The sequence below is a fragment of the Peromyscus leucopus genome, unplaced genomic scaffold (assembly GCF_004664715.2).
Source record: "Peromyscus leucopus breed LL Stock unplaced genomic scaffold, UCI_PerLeu_2.1 scaffold_192, whole genome shotgun sequence".
In the NCBI taxonomy this organism is placed as follows: domain Eukaryota; kingdom Metazoa; phylum Chordata; class Mammalia; order Rodentia; family Cricetidae; genus Peromyscus; species Peromyscus leucopus.
In genome coordinates this window covers 84,032-107,090 of record NW_023505065.1, presented here as the reverse complement: position 1 = coordinate 107,090, position 23,059 = coordinate 84,032, and the positions used below count along the sequence as shown (strand labels likewise).

At 45.9% G+C, this 23,059-nt stretch overlaps 1 pseudogene; it reads left to right on the top strand.

Annotated features, from left to right (window-relative positions):
- LOC114692027 overlaps positions 1-21,871 on the top strand; it is a 266,238-nt pseudogene extending 244,367 nt beyond the window's left edge.
- The last annotated feature ends 1,188 nt before the right edge of the window (positions 21,872-23,059 follow it).

The window sequence follows — 23,059 nt, the reverse complement described above, 5'->3', positions numbered from 1 at the left end:
GTGCATTAGTGCATGGCAGATTAGCAAATACGTAAGTGAAATCCATTCTCAAGTATCCTTTCAAGATGTGGCCATCTGAATTCCTGCGAACACATGTCATCATGCATGTGCCATTATGATCGTCTGTGCACCCACATGCTGAGAACCCGTGTGAAGAGGAACCTAGTCAGGGGGATCCAGGCTGGCTTACTTTGACGTCAGAACCACTTCTCGGTGTGAAATGACTGCCACTTCCTCCAGAGGTGCTGCACGTGCCATGCGTTTGCAACGGCCAGGATTGGAGGAGAAGCCGTTTGGTTGTGCAGAAGCAGGATGGGCTTGAACAGTGTTTGGTTTGGTTTGTAGCAGGAGCATCATGTGACAAGTGAGCGTGCATAGAACCTTTGGTTCAAATTAGAGGACTTTCTAGGCACATGGAGGCAAACGGTTTTCTGATGAACATTGGGAATTAATTGTAGACAATTTAAACTTTCAAAATTCATTTACTATTAAGTATGCTGAAATACTAGTTTCAAATGTAAAAGCAGTTTGTATTTTAACATGTTAAATGCCATTCACTGGTGTGCAGAAGGCTATTTGATTTTATTTTGGTAAGGAAAGTTGGGGCCTCCCTGCAGCCTTGTAGCTCTCCATAGTTTATGATATTATAAGCATTTGAACTTGTGAAGGTTTGTGGATTAGGGTGTTTCTTCATTACTGGAGTGACATGCCTGAGAGGGATGCTGAATATGTAATGAACAGAGGTTTATGTCACTGTGGGCACAGACACTGTAGGGATGCTGCTGGCATTGGTTTAGCTCAGGTGAGGGTCTCTTGACTGTGCCGCATTCTGATAGGAGCAGTTGGGTACGGAAGGGATCATGCCATTAATGCAAGGCCAGGGAAGAGTAGGATCCCATAGTCCCTTCCAAAGGCCGTTGTACCAGCAACCTTGGGACCAATAAGCACCTCAAAGGACCAGCCTCCCCACCCAAGAACTTTTAGGTGGCAAACAACGTCCAGACCATAGCAGAGTTTTGGTCTGCTTTGGGTTTTGATGGTATTTGGTTTTCACTCAGTGTGTTGCACATGTTTTCTGAGACAGTCCCATTCAGTCTTCTGTGACCCAGCTCCGCACTGCCACCAGCTTCAACTGTCTATTGCTTCCTCCAGGTCGACATAGCTGCCATTGAGAGTGAAGGAAACCGCTACTCTCTGTTCACGGAGCTCCTCGAAGCTAGTCACCATGAGGTCGAATTTCAGCACTTGATTTTACTCTTGCAAGCTTGGCCACCTATGAAAAGTGACTGTGTGTAAGTATTAAGATAAGCTTAGCCTAATTCAACATCCGCTGTCTGGATGTCAGTTTTGAAAATGTAATGTCTGCAGCGAAGGCAATGAAAGAGAGAGAGAGAGAGAGAGAGAGAAGAGAGAGAGAGAGAGAGAGAGAGAGAGAGAGCCTGTGTGTACTTGCACACACATTAGTGTTCAGACAGACCTGTATATGAGGAGCATATGTTCCAAGCACTCTGAACATGTGGATAGTGCAACACTCTGTCCTACCATTTTCCCCATACATTTTCCTGTACCTCCCTGCACAGATTTAATATTTTTTCCATCTTAGCAAATACTTTCTATGTACTGCAGCTATGATTTTTCTCTTTTTATTTATTTAAAATCTTTTTTTTGAGAATTTCATACCTGCATACAGTGAAATGATCTTAGCTATCCCCCATTTTCTCTCAGTCTCGCCTGATATTCCACCAGCATGTAGGAGTCTGTGGGAGTTCAGCTCCAACCTGCCCACCTTTTGAAGGTTTTTAGGTGGAAGAGAGGAATGAGGAATATTAGGTAGAAAGATAGACCTAGACAAGGAGGAGAAAGACAGAGACACGGGATAGCTTCGGGAGGGCCTGGGTCAATACCTAGCTGCCCAGAGCTTTATTCCAAAGGGTTTTTTATAATATGCCAAGGGAAGAGGCAAAATACCTACCCCTTGCAAGATCAAAGCACACCATACAGCCAAGTGTAGACCTTCAAACACCTGGTAACTACGCTGTGGTCCAGTCATCCCATTATCCAGCTCTGCTGGGTAAAGCAAGCTCAGTTCTCTGACTTTGAGTAAGGTCTCACTAGAAAGCCTCTATGGGCCACCAGACCAATATGCCCTTCCCAAATTCATATTTTTTTTTTTTTTTTGATAACCCACTAAGTCAAGATATTGCTGCCTTATATACATGGATATGGCACTCTCTGCTGCAGCATGGGAATCTATTGGTAGCCACATCCTTGGTAAAAAAAAAAAAAAATAAAACCATCCCCAGTGGCCAGCCACAGTTCCTCTGTAAGTGGTGGGACCTGGAGATTGCATCCCCTACCTATGCTGGGGTGCTGCCGGCCTGAGCTTGCGTGATTCTTGTCGAAGCCGGCATTTTGAAGCACTCTTGCCCATTCTCTGGCTCATCCCTCTCCTACCACTTCCCCAATAGTGTCCGAGCCTTCGTAGTGCTGGGTTAACATAAATGCTCCAGTGAAGCGGATGCACACTGTCTCTTATTCTCAGTCCTTTGACCAGTCAGGTATCTCTCCATTGGCTGCTTTCCACTGCAACAGGAAACTCCTGTGGCCAGACAGAGAGCAGCCTAGGTCAATGAATACACGCATGTGTGTATTTAGAAGACAGTTTGACAGGATGTCGTTTAGCAAAATAACAATCGCAAGTTACACTCTGGATTCTGTGACTTCCCAGCATGGGCTTTTAACCAAGTATATAGTACCAGGAATGAATTTATGCCTGATAATTTTGTTAAAAGTAAATGTGTGTTGTGTTGTGTTTGGGGTGTGTGTATATTCATGTAGGTAGGTGTGCACACCACATGAAGGCCAGAGCACACCCTATAGAGGGTCGCTCCCTCTCGACACCCTATTGCCTGAGACAGACAGAGCTGAAGGCTGACGGCTTCATTCAGGTCTCAGTACCTAACTCTCTGCAGCCCTAGTTGGGTTACACACACAGCCATGTGTACCCCCTCGTTCCAGCCTAGTCCTGGGTTACAGACAACAGCATGTCTTGTACCCTTCCCCTCTGCAGCCCTAGTCCTGGGTTACACACAGCATGTCTGTAGTCCAGCCTAGTCTACAACACACCAAGCCATGTCTGTACCCCTCCTTCTCCAGCCCTAGTCTACAGACCACAGTCCTGTTTGGTACCTCCTCTCGCAGCCTAGTTACAGAACAACAGCCATGTTGTACCCTCCTTCTCAGCCCTAGTCCTGGGTTACATGCCAGGTATTTTTATGGGGTACTGGCGCTGTGACTCATGTCTTCGGGGCTTATGTTGCAGGGCAAGCACTGTTCTGTTACCCACTAAGCCATCTCCTTGGTCTCCTGTGGCTGTCATTTCGCAGTTCAGGGTGCAGTGGACTACTGTTGTCTTTCTCCGGCCTGACAGCTGCACTGGTGGTCGATTTGTTTCCAGCACAGGTCTTGGCAATGTCAACACACAGGTTTTTCTTCCCTACAGTTGATAACGTTGCAGCTTTCACTTAAAGGAGGCACTTTCTGGCTTCCCTTTGCGGGTCGGAGCCGCCATTGTCTTACTATCTTTCTGTTTGACTAGCTACCTGCTGACTAAATAAGGATTAGTTAAGTGTGGGCACTCTGATACTGTTGACAGTCAATCTATTAAAACAGAGGCGGCAACTAAGTGACTAACAGAAAGATGGAACCACGCAGCATGGGTACACTGGACCACCATGCAATTGCTTATGGACTTTACTTTTCATGTTTTTTTTGGACCAATTTTTCAATGGGTAACTGAAACTAAAAAAAAAACCAAAATGTGGATTAAAAAAGATATATGAGTGTGAGAGATCATTATTTGACTTCTGAGGCAATCTAAATGTTTCTGATATATTGGAGTATCTTTCTATTTTTCCTTGTACCTAAACCCAGTTTTCTTAGAAGTATCATGCAATACATCATAACCATGTCTAATTTATTATGTGAGCACAATAATTTTGTTCTGATATTTCACTAGGAAATTTCTGGCCTGATTTTTTTTTTTAACAAAGCTTACAGTGGCAAACCTTGAGATTCATATGAACAAATAATTCCCATTTATTAAGCACTACAATATTGAGCATGCAATTTACATACATTACCAATCATTCCCACAATGAACACGAAAAGGGTAGTTTTACCTGATTATGAGAATGAAGGAATTGAGTCTCAAAAGCTAGTAACTTCAGGTTGCACATAGCTAGTGAGGAGACAGACTTCTCACCAGGACTGGCCCCATCATAGGCTTGGTTTCTCCTCTCTGTCCTGCTGAGAGAATAGGTGTGGTACCTGCCTCGTCCTTGTGCTGTGGCCATGTGACCACCCCTTTCCTTTGGGAGAAGCAGCCAGGTTTCCTTTGAACAACAACTGCTGTCTGAAGCTGGCATTTCATGGGTAGAAAGCATGAGGCCTGGGAACCTGCTCAAGCCTCTTCACTCAATACTGATCTTCTTTAGTACTCAGTGAGCGATTCTGCCCTAGGCCAGCAAACTTTTATGTTCTTGGAATGGGAAAGAAAATGCTTCCCAGAAATGGACTCCCCTGGAGCAGTTTTAGGAGCAGGAAAGACATCTGGGAGAGACTCATGGCCTGAGCCTAGGTGGGACTGTTCGGAACTCCTGAAGCAAACTGCGGAAGAACTTCACCTTATTTTGTTTGTTAGCGCAGATGCCTTTAGAAAGGAAGAGGAAGCATAGCTTAAGTGTCTGTCGTCTGGGACAGTGGTGACATGCTGACTGGTGTTCTAAACAGTGGGGATTTCACCCAAACTGTTTAGTTTGGGTTTGCTGTCATTTAAGACAGAATCTGATTATTTAGCCATGCTGGCCTTGAACTAGTGAGCCCCCAGCCCTTCAATGTCCTACCATGCCTGGCTGTCACACCAGTACTGCTCAGCGTATGACCTTCATGTCCTCTGAAGTGTTTCCTGGGGTCTGTGCTAAAGCTACTCAGGACCTGCAACTGCTTGCTAACTGCAGCTTCCCGGATCTTAGGCACCACTAAAACCACAGAACAGAGAGTGAGAAATAAAGATTCTACTACTGGCAGTCCGACCATGGGGTCAGAATTTGAGTCTGGATCTGTGTATGGGCTCAAGAGCTGAGCTCTCAGGACATCTAATATCCCAGGCTGCCCACTGCTTGTTCATGCCACAGTGGCCCGCACATCTTCTTCCGTGTCATCTTCTTTAGAGGACAGGCTAAAGGAGCACATTATGTACTCTCACCGCATAAGCACCTCATTCCATAAGTGGGATTTGGCTGTGGTTGTTTTAATTTGTGTAGTTGTGAGAGAGTTAATCCCTCCAATGTTTTGCACACTTCTCCAGCAATCCCTGGGTGAGACTGTCGACGGTGATGCTGACCAGATGTACAGCAGAGAATAAGCGGGAACTGGGGAGCGAGGTGCTGAAGATGTGCCGCTCGCTGTACAGCACTGAGCAGAGGCTGCCCGGAGGTGAGTGGAACGGGGCAAGCGCTTCCTGGGGATCCGTTTGCTTCGCACAGCCTCTGCTCTAGGCAGTTGCAGTAGCTGTCCAGAACACTTAGCTTAAGCAATTCGAGTGAAGGCCAAAGGTGTGTAAAGGAGCAAATGAAAGAGCAGGCCTGAAGGGAGTCCCGAAGTCTGTTCGCTTGTTTCCAGCACGCCGAAGCATTGACGTTTACAGTTGCAAGGCACAGACAGTGCAGCTCCCTCCGGAGGCCTTTTTATGGCCAGTCCTAGTTAAAGGAACCCAGTGGCTCAGGTGTTACCTGCATGAACCAGGCTGGTTGTACCGGTCACCAAGTAACCACTGATCCTTGCATACTTTCATTGTGTCGTTGTAAGGAGATTGGATGGCCACAGCTGTTCCTCTCTGCACCCTACAGCAGAAACTCAGTCACTTCACTTTGACTCACATGATTGAAGTGTCTAATATGTACAAACATAGAAACGTTTTATATATTCTCTAGTTTATAGTAGCCTGCTGTAGTCCACTCAGCAGTATACTGTTTGAGCAACTGTATGTCTTAAATTTAAGCATTTTGGATAATGGCATTAAACTAATTAATTAGCTTGAGTTTCCACCAGAAGGACATAAAACTTGAAAGCAGAATTATAAATCTGATCCTGTAAATCCTCAATGTGATCACTCAGGAAAACCACTCTTGGCTATGAATGAACATTTAATGGATTGTTTTTTCTAAATTTGGGACCGAGCAAGTGTTTTTATTGAATTTTTAAAGACTTATTTGTTTAAGAGAGAACTCCAACCAGGGAAATGATAGAGGTTCTATAAAATATTTAAAGTGCCAGTACTAAAACATGTAGTGTAGTGTGAGTTTGGAGCTGTGTACCATGGCCTGCTGGATAGCTACGGTGTACATATGTATGTGCTGCTGGATACAGTGCGCCTGCGTGATGGTATGACCTGGAAGAGTGAATTATAGTTGGTAATTTCAAACTCTGCAGGAGATGAAGCTCAACATAGTTTAACATTGGCCCAAGTAAGTATATGGCAAACAGCCTCTCGGCTTTTCATATGCTGAGATGGAGGCATGTCCAATCTGGACCAATCAGGTTGACGTAGCGGTGCTGTTATTTGAATGCAGTTAGCAAGACTTACTTTAGGTCTTTAGATTCTGTTCTCCTTCCATTGTGTTCAGGCTCTAAGGCTGGTTGCTGCTCTGTGGGTTTCTATCGCCACCACTCCAGATCGGAGTTCCTGAGGTGGGAAGGGGATTATACTGTTGTCCGAGTAGCCTAGACAGTCTCTCTGTATCACTTGCGGATAAAAGGTAATTAAGTGAAGGAGCGCGTTGCGACGCGTGTTCACTGTGCTCCTTAAGTGCAATTTCCTCCCTATGTTGGCATGCATATAAAAATTGCCTGCATGTCATGATTACAGAGATAGTAGATTGATAACATTATTTCTATTGTTAAAGGGTCATGAACACATTAAAGTGCTACTAAGGGAGAGAAACTAATATTACAAAATAAAAAGTTTGAATTATTCTTAGCTGCCGCATTAGAGGTGTCCACTTAATCGTCAGAAGCTCATAATATTCCTCCTGTGGTGCGGAAATTAGTCCCTACCCAGTTACTTTTTGGTGCCATGGTTAATGTGACCCCATGACCACATTTGAATAGGCATCTGGAGGTGGGGCCACCCCCCCTTTCTAGGTGTATGTCACCGTAATGAGGGTGAATAATTTAGTTTTCTGGCCACCAGAATTGCAGAGCACTTTTTGTCAATCCTATGTTACCTATATGCGCTTCCTCCGCTATGGTGTTTTCCCATGGAAAAAGAACAGAAATGGAAAATACTGCGTCTGTAACGCCTGTGTACCGAAGTTTTGCAAGTTTGGTGTGGAGGGGCGGCTTTCGAGGCCTGCGTCTATTGGCAGTGTAATATAAAGTTCTCCTCTAAAGTGACTTGAGAGATTGATTGGATAATGTACTCAATGAACAAGGAAGGTGTGTCTGAGTCAACTCATTGCTTCCTGCGCTTGTAGTGACTCCTCTGCAGGAGTGAGCACAGAGCTATAGGCTGCTGTGTGAGCAAGTCCCCAGAGAGCCTGCTAGAGCCCAGGTTTGGCAACCTCAAGAGTGGTCAGCCTGCTCGACAGCTGAGCTGCTTTGAAGTGCAGAGCTTGTTTAGATTTTCCCAATAAATCCACTATTTTCTCTTCTGCTGCTTATCCTCTCACGTCCTTCTATCGTTGAAACGAGGGCTTAAATGCCTCTTAAGGTTTTTGGAACAAAAATACCGGTGGTGTATACTACAAGCCAATAGCAGGGGGTTGCAGAACCCTGAGCTCAGTGGAGATGATAGATGGGAAGCACATTGGCAGCAGAAGTCCGGCCTAGGGCAGCCAGACTTGAGCAGCGTCCGGAGAGAGGAGTCCATGATCCCTGCAAACCACAGCTCTTTACCAGTGTGACACATCAGAAACTACCAAAGGTGCGAGCAGACTCAGCTTCCTCTGCATGTATAGATCCCGACACTGCTCCACCCTCTGTCATGTATGTAAACACATGAGTATAATGTGATATGTGATCCAGTCTTAAGTAGCCCAGTACCAGTTGATATAGAGGCAAGAAAAGTGTCAGTGGAATGGGCTGACTTCTCTAGGCAGATATCCGGCTAAGGCTTGTCGGCTAGCATGTTACTGGGACGATTCTTAACTTGTCCCTCTCTCTTTGCATGCTTAGGTCTGCAACTGAAACTGTTGAGGTGTAAATCAGTGAATTTGTGCGTTCGCATCTGCGGCTGTGACTCCTTGCAGGTTAGTTTGCCCCTTGTAAACCTTTGCTCTCTCGCTCTGCAATAACAAGCACTGAGAAGACCGAAGCTACGTATATCGAAATGAGTATGTTGGTCCAAATAGCGTTAGCTAAGATACTATAACGATTCCTAAAGGTGATCACAAAACGGCATCTATGTGACTAACAATCATACTTTGGCCTGGGCATTTGCTTATTGCGCTTTGATTTTATGCAAGGTATGAGTTTCGGAAGTCATTCTGGGAAGAAGAACTTAATTTAGACATGGATGTCCGCATCCAGAATTATCAATGATATGGTCAAGTCTGAGATGTTCATTGTCTTGAATTGATTGGGGGGAGGTGTGTTCGACTTCATGAGTTGGGTGGTATATAAAATAGCAGGCTGACCAACAGTAGGAATTACGGTATTCCTTCATGGTCCTGCTAGTCAGTTCCTACCTAACAGGTCTGTCCATGCATCCTTTATGATGGAGTATAGCATAAAGATAACCACTTTTATTCCGAAGTTGTGCCTTGGTATGTTTATCACAGCAATGATACTATAATCTAAGATACAAGACTCTTACTTGTCTTCTTCAGATGGTCTGGGCTCAATTTTCGATAATAATTGCCGATGATTAAGAATGACAGCCCAATGGTCTAGACATGAAAATGGCCTGAGGCTCTTTGTGGACAATTAGTGATAGCATATTGAAATAAACATGAGACAAGAGGTGCTAAGCGAGACTCGATTTACGATTTAAATGGGTATGTACATGTAACTCTTGAATAGATGAACCTGGTACGCCCAAGAGGGAGCGACATAGGTAATTAGAAGTACAGGATGAAAATATAAACAGAGTTAGGGGATGTGGAAGAGAGGCTAACTGGGCCGTCAGTAGGTACGTGCACTGTGTTCACAGTTTGTGGGGAGATTGACAGATTCCGCTTACGCAGATAGGGAACCAGCAAAGACCAGTGTAAGAGACCGCCTGAACATCTCAACTGGTGAAGCAGTGAGTTTGATTGAAGTGGGGCTTAAGGAGTGAGGGTCAGGTCAGAAAGAAGCAGAAAAATCTCTATGACGAGTCTGCCTTCTATAAAGCCCGCCAGTGGGTGACGGTCAGAAGCAGGAGCCTGTGAGCACTGCTCAGTTCGGCAGTAAACAGTTGGAAAGCGTCTCATCATTCTGTACATTATCACTCATTGTGGATGAATCGACAGGGATGCTGAGAATTGCCTGTGTTTGGAAGTTTTACCAATGTTCTCTTCTGCGTTGTGGGTAGCACAAGAGAACACACACCCATGTCAGGGCTGTGATCCTTCATTTTTCCAAACATTTGCTTTAATATAGATGGGCCTACTTCTGGTCGAGTGTTCAGATTCTTGTGTCATAGCTAAAGTAGGACATTAAAGGTGACCAGCTCAGCGGGCAAACATTTGTGTGTCTGCTTATTGTTGTAAGGATTGTCGTCGTTACTTCATATTCAGAGTCCCTTTTTTCGGTGACAGGTAGCAGTAAGATAATAAAACTAAAGGATAAATTCATGCTCTACCTTGGAGATCCACGTTGTTCAGTGTTCTGAACACAGATAGTTTATGGTGATAACATATCTTAATTACTCAAGAGCATTTCTTTAATCATTAGAGTTTTAAGGCATGATTTTAAAAAAATGTCTTGCATAGAATCCTTTGTTCAGTAGGGTATGACTAGATGTTAGCATTAAGTAATATTTTGTAACAGCTGCTATGTAAGTCTGTGATGTATGCTTAGCAATTATACAGTATAATCAATAGCAATACACATAAACAAAAAATGAGGCAAAAACAAATACAGTTGCCTCTATTTTACTTATGGGAAAACAGGTGCTCATGAGAATAAAGAAGTTGTGGCATCTTAGATCGCATAGTGGAATGTGTCTGCACTCAAAGCATATATATCCAGATATGTCTGACCATCTGGAAAGATGGCAAGCTTACGGCGGGGGGGGGGGGGGGGGCGGGGGGGGGGGGGGGGGGGGGGGGGGATGTGAGGCGGGTGGGAGGGGCGACAGAGAAAATTTTTGGGAAGAGATGGTCGCGCAGTGGTGTGGTGGTGGGGTGGAGGAGGCCGGGGGGGGGGGTGTGGGGGGGGGGGGGAGGGGGGGGTGAAGGAAGACATGGGATCCGAGCTCTACATTACTACGCGGCGCGACGACATGAACACATAACATCATCATACTAGGTAATACATGCATCAAGGAAATCCATACACGATATAAACACAAGAAAGAATAAATAACTATAAACACAACAATAATGCAGGACAAATATATGTAGATCAGGACAATCATAGAACAGTAAATACCAATATAATGCATTCAAACATGAAGTCAGAAGGGGCCAATGGTAGGCCAAGTACCATCACACACACATCAACACACACACACACAGGTGGAGAACTCATCGCTACAACGAGACAGCCTCCACAAAAACAGAAAGGCACTGATAAGAGAGGATTATGTGGATAGTCAGGTATTTCACACGCCAACCGTAGGTGTGTGCCTGGAAGGAGCGCCTCAGTTCTACACTAACAAGGGGCAGTGTAAGACTGGCGCACTGCAGGAGCTGGGGCGGCGTGTTGAGACGCGGTGTTTCCTGAGTGGAGCTCACCTCTTCGCGTGATTAGGGTGTTGAAGGATGTGCCTGCTGCTTGCTGGCACCAGTGCTCTCCTTGTGGGCGTCCTGGAAGCCTGCCGGGTATGGAACCGATGAGTACAGCTGCAGGCAGTGGCCTGAGGCAATCTCAGCGATCATCTAAGGTTGCCTCTGAATAAAAACATGTTCTTGTTCACAGTGAATGCAGTGCATTAGTCCTCTTACAAAGCCGTGAGTAATCCCAGACTCTCTATTACAGATAGTATCTCTGACGGCACACCAGTCTGTTCAAAGTCAGGCAGTGCGCACACTTGATCATAGGCATCAAGAGCCTCCCGGCGTGAACGGACAACACGGGAACAAAACATTTCCATGAGAAATCAGCATCCCAGTGGGCAGAGCAGCAGCCCCAGGTGCTCCCTTGGATCTGGTCTTGGGAAATTTGACGACCATCTGTGAGGCGGACTTCCGTCTGCAGGTTGTATGTGGTAGATGCTAAAGCAGAAGCAATGTCCAAGCAAACACTGGCCAAGCCATCTTATCAGAGGCTTGAATATCTGGAACGGAGCCTCAGGTAAGCAGGGGGCTGGACACAGAGACGCTTACATATGTTGGTAGATTCTGCGAGGACGGTGTTCTTCGTGATTGGAGGAACGTTGAAATTACAGTTCCAGTAGATCTCGGGCTGTGTTGTGCCAATTCACATGGAATGATCCTTCCCAAGCCTCCTGTGACAACATCCTTGTTTTCATGTGGGTATCATGTTACACAGAACACACAGATGAAAGTGAGTAGCTCTGTATCATTTGTTCTATCGCTTGGCTACGATCCTATGGTACACAGTTTGTCTTCTTGGGTAACAGAGAGCGGGCCAAAGTTTATTAGAACAAGAAGGTCTGTGCGTTGGCTTGCAAGAAGAAATTTCTAAGAAGAATAGATGCAAAAGAATGTATGTGATTTGAAAAAATATATAAAATATACTCACATTTTGTTTAATGGAACAAAACGCCGCAAAATGTTTATATGTGAATGTGGAATATTTGGCAACAGTGCCTTTAGAAGATCCATTGCTTCTGTCAAGGCTGTTTCTTTTTAAGTATAAACTAGTAAGCGTAATCTGGCACAGACTTTGGAATGGTTGTCTGTTATTCGACACTAATAATGTTTAGTGGCTGGCGGGGCACACTTTTGGGATGCCAGACTGGCAAGTCACTTGTGGCGATTATGGGGTGTCTGTTGTGCAGGCCTCGTGCTGGCTTCCCTCGCTCTCTAGATGGGGTAAATAGTTTCGATGGGTTTTGTAAACTTCATAGAGAATTGGGAAATTAAGGTTAGTGTGAGTGGTGGTGTGGCGGCTGTTAACACAGCACAGGCCTTAATTCCGAGAAAGACCGTTGAGGCCATAGAGCCAGGTTATATCTCTCAATGTGAGTTCGGATGGAGCCTAGCTGTTCTAAATCAGAGCAGTCGCGTCAGTGCGCACACACGCTCACCAACAAGCGCCACGCACGCACACCTCGCTCGCGTTCGAAACAAAACAAAGAATTGGGAATTGAGTAGTGAGGTTTATTTGATACGCTTGACGCCCTGTTTTTTTTTCTATGTAATATATCATGAAGGAAAAGAGATGGGGTGAAAACCCAGACTTGTGATTCTCCCTAGAGCCACACGGCGACGTTTCTCCCCGCCGAAACTAGCGTTTAAATCCCTGTCTCTCACCGTATTCATGGTACTACTGTGTACAGAGTATGTCTTTTCGGGAACCTTAGGTGGATGGGGGATATGACCTATGCCCTAGTATTACAGGCATTGTAGAGATAAAGCACTTCTGCATCTTCAAGAATGCCATAGTGCATGTCAGAACTGTTGACTAGAACAGCAGGGACCTCGATTCCAGAAAAGAGCTACTAGTCCTCAGCACGTAAAACTGAAAGACACTATCTAGTCCGAGTGGGAAAAGGTCAGTGAAGCAGTCTGAAAGTTGGGCACCGAGGGGGCTCCGTGAGAAGGTCCTCGGAGCTTGTGGAGTGCTGCCTCATGCTAAGACTGGGAAACTGAGACTGCTCTGTGCACTGTGGGCAGGGCCTGGGGGCCGTGAAGCCAGGGCCAGCGCCAGCTGTGCCCATCGGGCCCGGAAGCGAAAAGCCAGCAAGTCTAAATTGCGTACGTGTGTCTCTCTCACTTTGTGGAGACAGCCTCGTTTAGAAATCCAGTGACGAGAGTCTACCGTAAGGTGAGTGTATATTAGGACAGCCCGCATCCTTAGACATATTACATTGCTCTGAAAAAGCTAAAAGCTAATAGACTCTCTCACTTTGAATTGTTAAAGGTTTTTTTTAGGTTCAGTTGTAGGAAATGAACAGTAAGGTCTCTGATGCTTGTCACCCATCTTTCCCAAGGTAAAATCTGGTGTAAGTAACTACAGTAATCATGACCGAGATTGTAAGCATTGGCATGGCCTACTGACCTTTTTCATAGTTCACTAGTATCCCACACTTGTGTATGTCAGGTTCTCTGACACTGTGGCAGGTGGATCTCCTGTGAGAACTGCAGTCGAGAATCATGGTGTCCTTGTGACACAGATCTTCATTCTGTCCTCTGTAGCCTCAGAAACCTTGGCAACATAATCTGGTCTTCATCTCTGTGATTTGTGTTTCAAGAGGTCTGGATAAATGAAGATGCAATTACTATAGCCTGCCATTGTTCTCCAACACCGGGAAAGGCTCATCTCATACATCCCCAGAGAAGGGCCTCAGCAGGCAGGGCTGTGTGCTGCTGGCCAGCTATTTTTAAATTGTCCCTGGTTGTTGAGTGGGAACTAGAAAACCTGTGCTGCTTTTTGTGGTTCTTTCCCTTGACACACACTTTGCCCATTAGTAAGGGCTAAGGTTCATCAATAACTTTAGTTTTCCCCTTATTGGTTGTTGATCGTAGTTCCTGTTGGCATTAAAAAAATAACATCTGGCAAAGGGATCCTCTGACAGCAATTGGTCCACACGGTGCGCAGATCTGAAAGGAGAAACGCCCGCACTTGTTTGCTAGTAGCGTGTATTATTTCGCTGTTCATTTCAGATGCTGACAGCTTTATAGCTGCTTGCAGTTATAGGGAAGACGCTTAAGTGCTGCTGCGGAGCTGGCTGCAGCCTTCCCTTCAACGGCAGGACCCCTTCCCTCTAAGCGCTGCTGGAGTGGCATACCTCTAGTCTTTAGCACGTGACCTTATACAGATAGGCAGAAGCCTCTCTCCTGGGTAGGAAACAGTCTTTCCTGACATGGTATTGTCGATGACTAGTCAGAGCCCCTTGTGATAGTCTACTGGGTGACTTCTCCGTCAGTCTTGATGATATGAGAGCTTGCTCACAGTACAGCGCTGGCCAAGAAGGCTGTTGCTTGGCATGCTTGAAGTTGATTGCTAGGTTCTCTCTCTGTTCAGGTCAAAACCCGCAAACACATTCAGCAAAGTTAGCAGACATATTTTACTAGTCTTGTGAACCGAAATCTTCTCTGTTTACTGTTCCAGATGCCTGGTGGCTCCTGCCCTCACTGTGTCCTCCTCTGGTGCTTCCCAGTCCCTCTGTCCCCAGACCATATCCCAGACCTCTAGTATAAAAGAGGAAACCATATTTCTGACCTTACCAAGGGCCTCCCTCCTTTAACGGTGACTACATCTCTCAAGCCCCACTTGTCGCAGATGTGACAATAAGAACGTTCCCTATCTCGTCAACAACACTTTCACAGGTGAGACACTGAGTCACACAGCCAGACCTAATGTTGAAAGTCATGCTAAGTCATTCTGCTATGTAAGTTACCTCCAAAGAAACGAGACTGTGGAATGGCCCTGACATGTGGAAATGTCAGCACTGAAAAGATGAGAGAGAGCTGCCCCTGAGTCACCCAGCTGGGCTTTGTTTGTAAGCCTCTCATTCACAGGCTAAGGCGGAGCACTGCAGGAGATGGACCCCTCCCCTCCCACAGGGCCTTGCAGAAGATGGACCCCTCCCCTACCACAGGGCCCTGAAGGAGATGGACCCCTCCCCTACCATGGGGCCCTGCAGGAGATGGACCCCTCCCCTACCACAGGGCCCTGCAGGAGATGGACCCTCCCTACCACAGGGCACTGCACCTTTAGGAGCCCCTAAACAAGGCGTCCACCCTTGATCATGTGCCCTGGGGAGTGACTCAGTGATTCAGAGTGAGCTGGGCCCTTCTTCCATGGCAGTCCTTCCCAGGTCTAGCCAGTGTGATGCCTTCATCTCAGCATCGAGGCACCAGAACCTGGCATCCTGGGACACAGTGTCTGAGCTTGAGGGAGAACCTTTAAAGTGCTCAGAAGAGCCTGCGTGGGTCTGGAAGCTCCATTCAAACCAAGGATCCCACCTCTCTTTGTCCTCTCTAACGCCTCAGTTTCTCCAAGTTTCTTCCTGGGAGGAGTCCCTTTCATGCTTTGCTGTTTTCTCCTACAGCCCCACCTCAGGCTCACACACTTTCCTTCTTGTTTTGCTGTACTGCGATAGCAGGTCAGGGATGAGGGGCTTCATGACCTGCTCTGCGTCTGCAGAGCCCTTTGGGGTTGACCCTAATGTCAGATTTGGGGCTTTGGTTTTGGTTTTTTTCTTCTCAAAGTGTTTTCCGAACAGTTTAGTTGAGTGGCCCAGTGATGGAAATAACCAACGGAGGAGCACTTTCCTACCTAGAAGTAAACAGTGTTAGTGTCTCTACTCTTCCAGCTCTGTGGTGGGGCCCTCTGTGCTCAGAAATGTGGACCTGTGGACTTCCGTGTCAACACAGAAGTCCCAGCACTGTTCCTTTCTCGCCGTCAAATGGTTCACAGCCCTGCGGCTGTCTTGACGATAGAGTTTGCAGCAGCACCTCTCAGGGCCTGCCTGCTTCCTCCCGTGCCGGAAAGCTGCTTCACTCCTGCTTGAACCTATCTGACTTCTGAGCAGCCAGTCCTGAGCAGCCCTCGTGTTTGGTTGACCTATGTTGTAGACAGGCGCACTGTGCACCTGTGTGCTCAGCCCGATGCCGGGTAAAGAGGAAGACATTTATTTGCAGGACATACGTAAAGATGAAATAAGACATCATCACTCTTTAAATGAAGCATCTCTAGGATAGAATGAGTCAGAAACAGCAGTGAACTGGAGTCCTAAGTCTGGCACCCGACTCTGTTCACAGCCACGACCAGGCTGGAGTTTTCAAGGTCCTCTGCCCGTGCTGTTAGATCATAAACCAGGTGGCTGGGCCAGAGTGTATTAGATGTTCTGCCGGGGGTAGAACTCTCAGTCTGCTGAGGAAGTGGAGTCGGAATGTCATGTTCAAATACAGGACACAGACATTATCGTGCATGTTTTCATTTGAAGTATACACTTGGCTTGCTCTTTGCTTCTTCTGCAACTGTAGGTTAATATTTTTAATAACTTACAAAGTATGAGTGTCATGTGAAAAGGAGGCAAATGTCCTCCCTAAAATAAGCAGTGAAGCATTAGTAATGATCTTCAAAGTCACGGAGATGAAGCCCTGTACGGATGATGATGCTGGGATACAGCTTACCGCCTTACTGTAATTACTCTTAGCTTGATGGAGATCCATAAAGTCAAAGGCTTTACTTCAGAGAAGGCTCATTAGGTATTGTTGAGAAAGGAACTAGAGATAACGTTAATGGTTGGAAGATAGCAGTACTCTGTGTCTACATCTATACATTTCTTTCCCAAGATCTGCAGAGTTTTATTTAGCCTCAAAAAACTGACCACCAACATGAAAACACAGAAGGAGATGAGTCTTTCCCCTTCTAGAAAATTCCTTATTCCCATTTGTCTACTATTATAACTGCAGCTGAACTGCACACCAGGCATCGTGCAAGTCACGTGGAAGCTTGCGATACTGTCAGGGCCATGGACACAATGCCTTTCTCATATGAAAGTAGTGTCCAGAGAGATTGCTTTGGCAAGGCCTTATAGATGTTAGTAATAGACCCAGGTCTAGAAATGATCTCTAACTCAAAGGACTGTCTTCACTTTAAGTCATTTGTTTAGTGGGAAACCAACTAGCCCTTCCAGACTTGTTCATGCTTATATCACAGCCAAACTGAGACCCAGAACAATGGACTATTTTTCCCTTTGAGCCCTTACCACACCAGTTAAGCCAATAGCAAGGATATATGATTTTCTGAGGCTGTATACCAAAGGCAAAGTCAATTCCTAGAGAACTTAAGACTCATACTAAACATATTTTAAAAGTCAGAAAATTATAAGACAAAACTGATTTCCCAACAATATAAAATATAAAAATCTCTATGTCTTTATCAAAAAAATAAAAAAGCAGAATTATAAATAGTAAGACAAAGTGTCCATTATAGTGAAGCCAGGGTTGACAGATACACAGACTCCAAGTTCTGGGAAATGAGCAGAGGTCCCAGTTCTCCCTCAACAACAGCAACAAATGGTGATAGGAAATATGTGGGGGAAATTTAATTCTGTAAATACATGAGTCCAGAAATAAAGCAGCTGTGAGCACCATTGGCCTAGCTCCTAAATTAACACATTGTTTTTATTTAATACCTACTGCTGACACACCCGCATGATACCACCGCTACTGTGACCTGGCCGTGTGTCCCCCTCACATACTTCAGACAGGTTAGACACATATCCGTAACAGAAAAGGGTTCAGGATCACATAACCATTCTCCAGGCTGGACGGCCTCAAGAGCAGAGCCTGCTTGTCTTACAGTTCTGGAGATGAGCAGTCTGAAGTCAGGATGATGGCAGCCAGCTGGTTTTCCTCTGAGGCCTCCCTTTGTCGGGGAGTGGCTGTTGTTGGACATGTAGCTCCCAGCTTGTGGTGTGTGTGTGTGTGTGTGTGTGTGTGTGTGTGTGTGTGTGTCCTCAGCGTTGGCTCTTAAAAAGGCACCAGTTGTAGTGGGGTAAAGACCACCCTGGTGCCTTCAGCTCACCCCTTCGCCTTTATCACCTCTTAGGAGGCCTAGTCTCTAACTAAACCTACTCACTGCCTGCAGTCCCTAGGGTAGAGGCTGAGCACCTGTGCAATTTTGGAATGCAGAAAAGGAACACAACACAGTTCAACTAAATACTATTTCTCCTAGAGATTTATAGTATGGGAAAAATAAATAAAGAAGAATATGTGCATGAAAAGTACCCATTGTACTTTCAATAATCTGTGTTTAAAACAGCTGAAAATTTATAGCAAAGTGGTGACATCTTTTCAATAGTCTATTTTGCAGCCATTAAAATTTTTGGATATAAAAATATGGAAACCATAAAAACATTCTTTAGAAGTCTTAGTGTTATTGAAAAGACTAAAATGACATGGTCCCTTGTGAAAAGACTGTCAGTTCGCAGCTCCTGGAAGGGAGTGTGGGCAGTCTTGCTCTCCTGTGACCCCAGCTTGGAGGACTGATTTCTTTCCCAGAGTATTTTTGTTTCCTTTTACTTTCTAATCTCAAGGATAAGAAGTGGTTAGGATACAAAGGTGGAGAAACAGAAACTGCCCTCTGTAGTAGGCAGCGCCGGATCATTAAAAGCTTCAGTTAGAATTTGAGACAAAAGCTCTCTGAGGCCTAACAAGTTAACACAATGTGGGTAGTGCCTAGAGTGTTGTGGCGGTGTGGGATTAGAGAGAGTCTGGCTGGGATGCGCTGACAAAAGACAAACAGGCGTGTGGAGCGGCGCTGACCTAAGGCTACGGCTGCTCGGTTCCTTTCTGGCCGGCACACTTCCCTCTGAAGTAGTTAGAATGGACCAGACAAGAGCTATCTCTGTCGTTACTCGTAAGTGTGTGTGAGGGCACACACGCTCCAGAGCATGGTGTGGAGGTCACAGCACAACTTTTGGAACCCACCAGGGATGGAACTGAGGTCATCAGGTTTGGGAAGCAAGCCGTCACCCACTGAGCCATCCCACCACCCTCCTCCTTTCCTACTTTTCAATATGGCCCTGAACACACTGTGTAGCCCAGGCTGGCCTTGAGCATCTGATGTTTCTGTCTCCCAAGAGCTGGAATTACAGACTCAACCCAAAATGCTCAGCTTTTTGTTTGTTTGCTTGCATGTTTACTTTTTCATTCTGTGTTTTGTTCCAGATGTGTACAGAATAATTGTCTGTACAGTATTTTCCTTGCAAATCACAATTTTGAAGCCATTCTGTGCTTCTACCCAGAGGGGCAAGAGCAGAAATCCCCAAGCTGCCCATGACTCTTGGTCTTGGCTCTGTCTCTTCCTGGGGGCATCTCAGTGAGGAACACTGTACTTGAGTAGGCCTCTGCTCCTCCTGTTCTCTCCCTGCCAGGCTGTGGGCAGCTCCCGGGAAGGCTGGGGCTCCACTTACCAGAAGCAAGTGTGATGGATATCAGGTCTGGACGAGCAGCGGGGGGGGGGGGGGGGGGGACCAGCTTTTGCAGAGGAACTCTCTCTTCCTTCAGCTGGAACTATCTAGACACCCCAACCTTGTACACTCACCTAGGACATTTCACTCGCAGTGCCTGGACTCAACCTTTCATCCAGGAACTTTATCTCATATTTGACAGGGGCCGTCTGGCATGCAGCTGCTCTCCTGAAGCTGAAGTCTTGATTTGAAGGGTAAACCAGAAAAATGACATGTGAAGTGACCCAGATGCCATGTGCTTGCACATGTACTAGATAATCATGTAGAGTGGGACAGTAAGACCTATGCCTGTGGGCTGATTCATTCGTTCACATCCTTATTCCACAAATCTTGGGTACTACCGTCCTATGGCCAGCCCCTCTGATTATGGGGACTGCATGAGTAAACACAGGCTCTGGAGTCTCCCCGGAGGGGCTGCTGTTGTAGAAGGAAACCCAGAACGTACAAACTCAGAGCTGAGCTGCTAACACAGACCCACCACGAAGCGCCCACACAATGTTCATCTATTACATCAGGATGCAACAATCCTAGCAGAGTCCTGTGGAAGCGGAGAACATTTCTCTGGAGATGTGCATATGGTGGGGAGGTGCATGCAGGAGCTCCGTGGGATTAAGATTCTTGCCTGACAAGTGTGAAAGCAGGGTTGGGCTTGGGCAGGGTGGGATGGGTGTAGAGAAACCATTAAATACTTTCCTAGGTCAAAAGTGTTTTGTAAGAATTTGGGAAGCATATACCAGATGTGGTAGTTTGTACTGTCACCCCAGCACTCCAGAGGCTGAGATAAAAAGGTTGCTATGAGTTCCAGTTTTAGGCCAGCTTGAGCTACATGTGAGACTCTGCCTCAAAACAAGAGTGTGAAATGAAAAGCCAGAGAAAGAGCCCTGAGGATATGGAGATGCATGGATAGCAGCATCCATGCCCTAGGGATCGATTTGCTGCCAAGATAAGATCTTTATCACATACTTAGACAGTTTATAAAGCTGTGACAACCGTTTACTGAAGTCAGCTTATTTGGCCATTTAACCAATGTGAACCGCACTGGGTAGTGAAATAGAAAAAACTATTAAACCCTTGTGCCCTCCATCCTTCCCATCCCTTCAGTAGGGGAAGGAGGTCATCATAGCGGAGCATGAAGAGGTTGTATCAGGTGTGGAGGAAGGAACAATGAGCCTGGCTAACAGCTTTAGAAGAGGTCACAAGAAAGTGCCCTGGAGCTGATGTTTATGTCGGGATATGAACGATCCTGACACACTGTCAGTGGAGCCCATAATTTTTATTATCTGGGCTTTCTGCTTTCAGTCTTTGCTCCAGTAGATGGTGTCCTCCTCTTTAGTACCTACTCTTCTTCATAATAGGCAGAGAGCATACTGAGTAGAGTTTTGTGATATAGTTGATCTAATTAATTAATTAATTGACTTTGAAATGCCACATCATTTTTGAGGTCCCTACACCTACAGTTAAAGCATGCCGTGATGCAAACAGAAGCAGCCATGCAGCTGTCCCATGTGCCAGATGGCAGTGATGATTTCTAATACACTGTCTGTGTTGACAATTCCTTGCAAGACAGAAGAATAATGCAAAACAGAAAAAAATTGTAAACAAAGTGGCCAAGCTGGGAGAACCATGTGTAGACGTGAACGATGAGACCTGTGTCTCCCCGGGCTTCAGCGAGAAACAGCTTCAGCCCCTCTGTTTTGTTAGTATTTTCCTGTTCACTCGCACCAGAGCAGGAAGAAAGGCTTTCTTACCCTGAAAAAAATGTGTCTTCATGTGGCTCCGCATTTAAGAGAAACTAGGGTGAAGGAGCATACGTGAAAAGTCAAAGGAAATGGTAGATGTGGCTGTTCGGAGCTCGGACTTTGTTGTTAAGACTGTGGCTCTACAACCTCCACAATGTTAAGCGAACCTTTCCTGCACTTTAATTTCCTTATGTGTGAACTGAGACATGAAAGTGCAGATTCCCCAGGCTGAACTGGAAGAGGCTCCTCGAAGTGCTGCTGCTTAAACACGATGTGTGGCTCCGTGTGTGATTGGTGGAATAGTCAGGGCTCAAACAAGGGTCTGACGTTGTCTCTTTGTGCTGAAAGGAAGCCGTGTCTGTTGTCCCATCTCTGACCTCCCGAGATGCTCAGTTTCTCCTTGCTGTTTGGGGTAGGGTCGTCTTCAGTTGGACAGATGTGCATACTACTGAAGGCCAGCAGACTACCTGTGACAACCTCGTGGAGAGCACAGGGAATCGTGGGAGAAAAGGATGCACATGCCCACTCACAGTTTTCTTATTTCTTGTAGGTGGATGACTCCAATTGTGACCAGGAGCTGCTTGCCCTGCTCGTGGATGCCAGGCTGTTGGTGAAAATGTGTCTCCACACCCTTCTATCCACATATTGTTGGTCACCTTGTGGCCACAGCCAGCAAGGACTCTGGGATGCAGAGGAACTGGCTAGACACCTGCAGGAGGCCGGCCATGAAGTGGAAGCTGGTCACTCCCTCCTGGCTGTGCAGGGGACTCACCGGCCTTCAGAACATTCAGCACGGCCCTCAGCACAGTGAGGCAATGGGTGTGAGCACAAAGACCCGTGACAGAGGAGAGAGCATTGGACCCTGAAAGCAGGACATGTAGCACTTGATTATACTGACATTCTAACAGTCACAAATAAAGGAGTATATAAGATGCCCTTTCAGTACGTTCTTCCTCATACTGATGAGTTAGCACACTCTGTTATCACTGTGATTCTTTTTGTGCCTTTTCTGGATAGAACACATTAACTGCATCTGAAGCTGTAGCTCAGAGAATTGGAAATGGTGCCATGTTGTGTGAGAGTGGCTACCCAGAGTATGGCCAGCTGCCATAGGATGGAGGAGGAAGAGTCCTGTGTTCAAGGCTCAAGACAGTTCTTGTGGCCTTAAGTCAAGTACTCTACCTCCCTAAACCTTGAATCGGTCATAGGAAAATCAGTGTTACATTATATAGCTCACAAAGTTATTGAGTATTGTATGAGGGTCCCACCAGCCAGCTCCCAAATAATGACACAGAGACTTCTTAGTAATTATGAAAGCTTGGTCTTAGCTTAGGTTTGTTTCTAACTAGCTCTTATAACTTAAATTAACCCATTTCTATTAAGCTGTGTGCTGCCATGTGGCTCATGGCTTTTACCTCTCCTTCTACATGTCCTGCTTCCTCTGTGTTTGGCTGGTGACTTCCACTTTCTTCTTCCCAGAGTTCTCTCTGTCCAGAAGTCCTGCCTTTATCTCCTGCCTAGCTATTGACCATATATATTTTTTTTATTAAACCAATCATAGTGACATATCTTCACACAGTGTAATAAATATCTCACAACAGGTGTGTATGTGTGAAGCTCCATCAAGTACATAGGAAAGGTTAAGTAATAGTAATGAGCAATACTAATACTAATTGTCCTGTCTGTTAGCTATTTGAATATGTGAATATTGCCTTTAAGATGAGCCAGATGATCAATAAGAAACATGGGGCTGCTAATCAATTAGCATGATTGTCATCATAAACATATTAAGGCTGACACATTTACGTGCCCACAAAGCCGCAGAAGGGATGTGCCATGGTGAGAGAGTAAGGATTCTCTCACACACAATGCACTGGAATTTGCTGCTCCTGTCCAAGCATGTGACCAAGGACAGAACCTATGGCCCAGGGCTCAGCACTTGGTTTTCAAGAGAGTCTCATTCAAACATCACAGCAATAGCCTCGAACATGTGATGGGG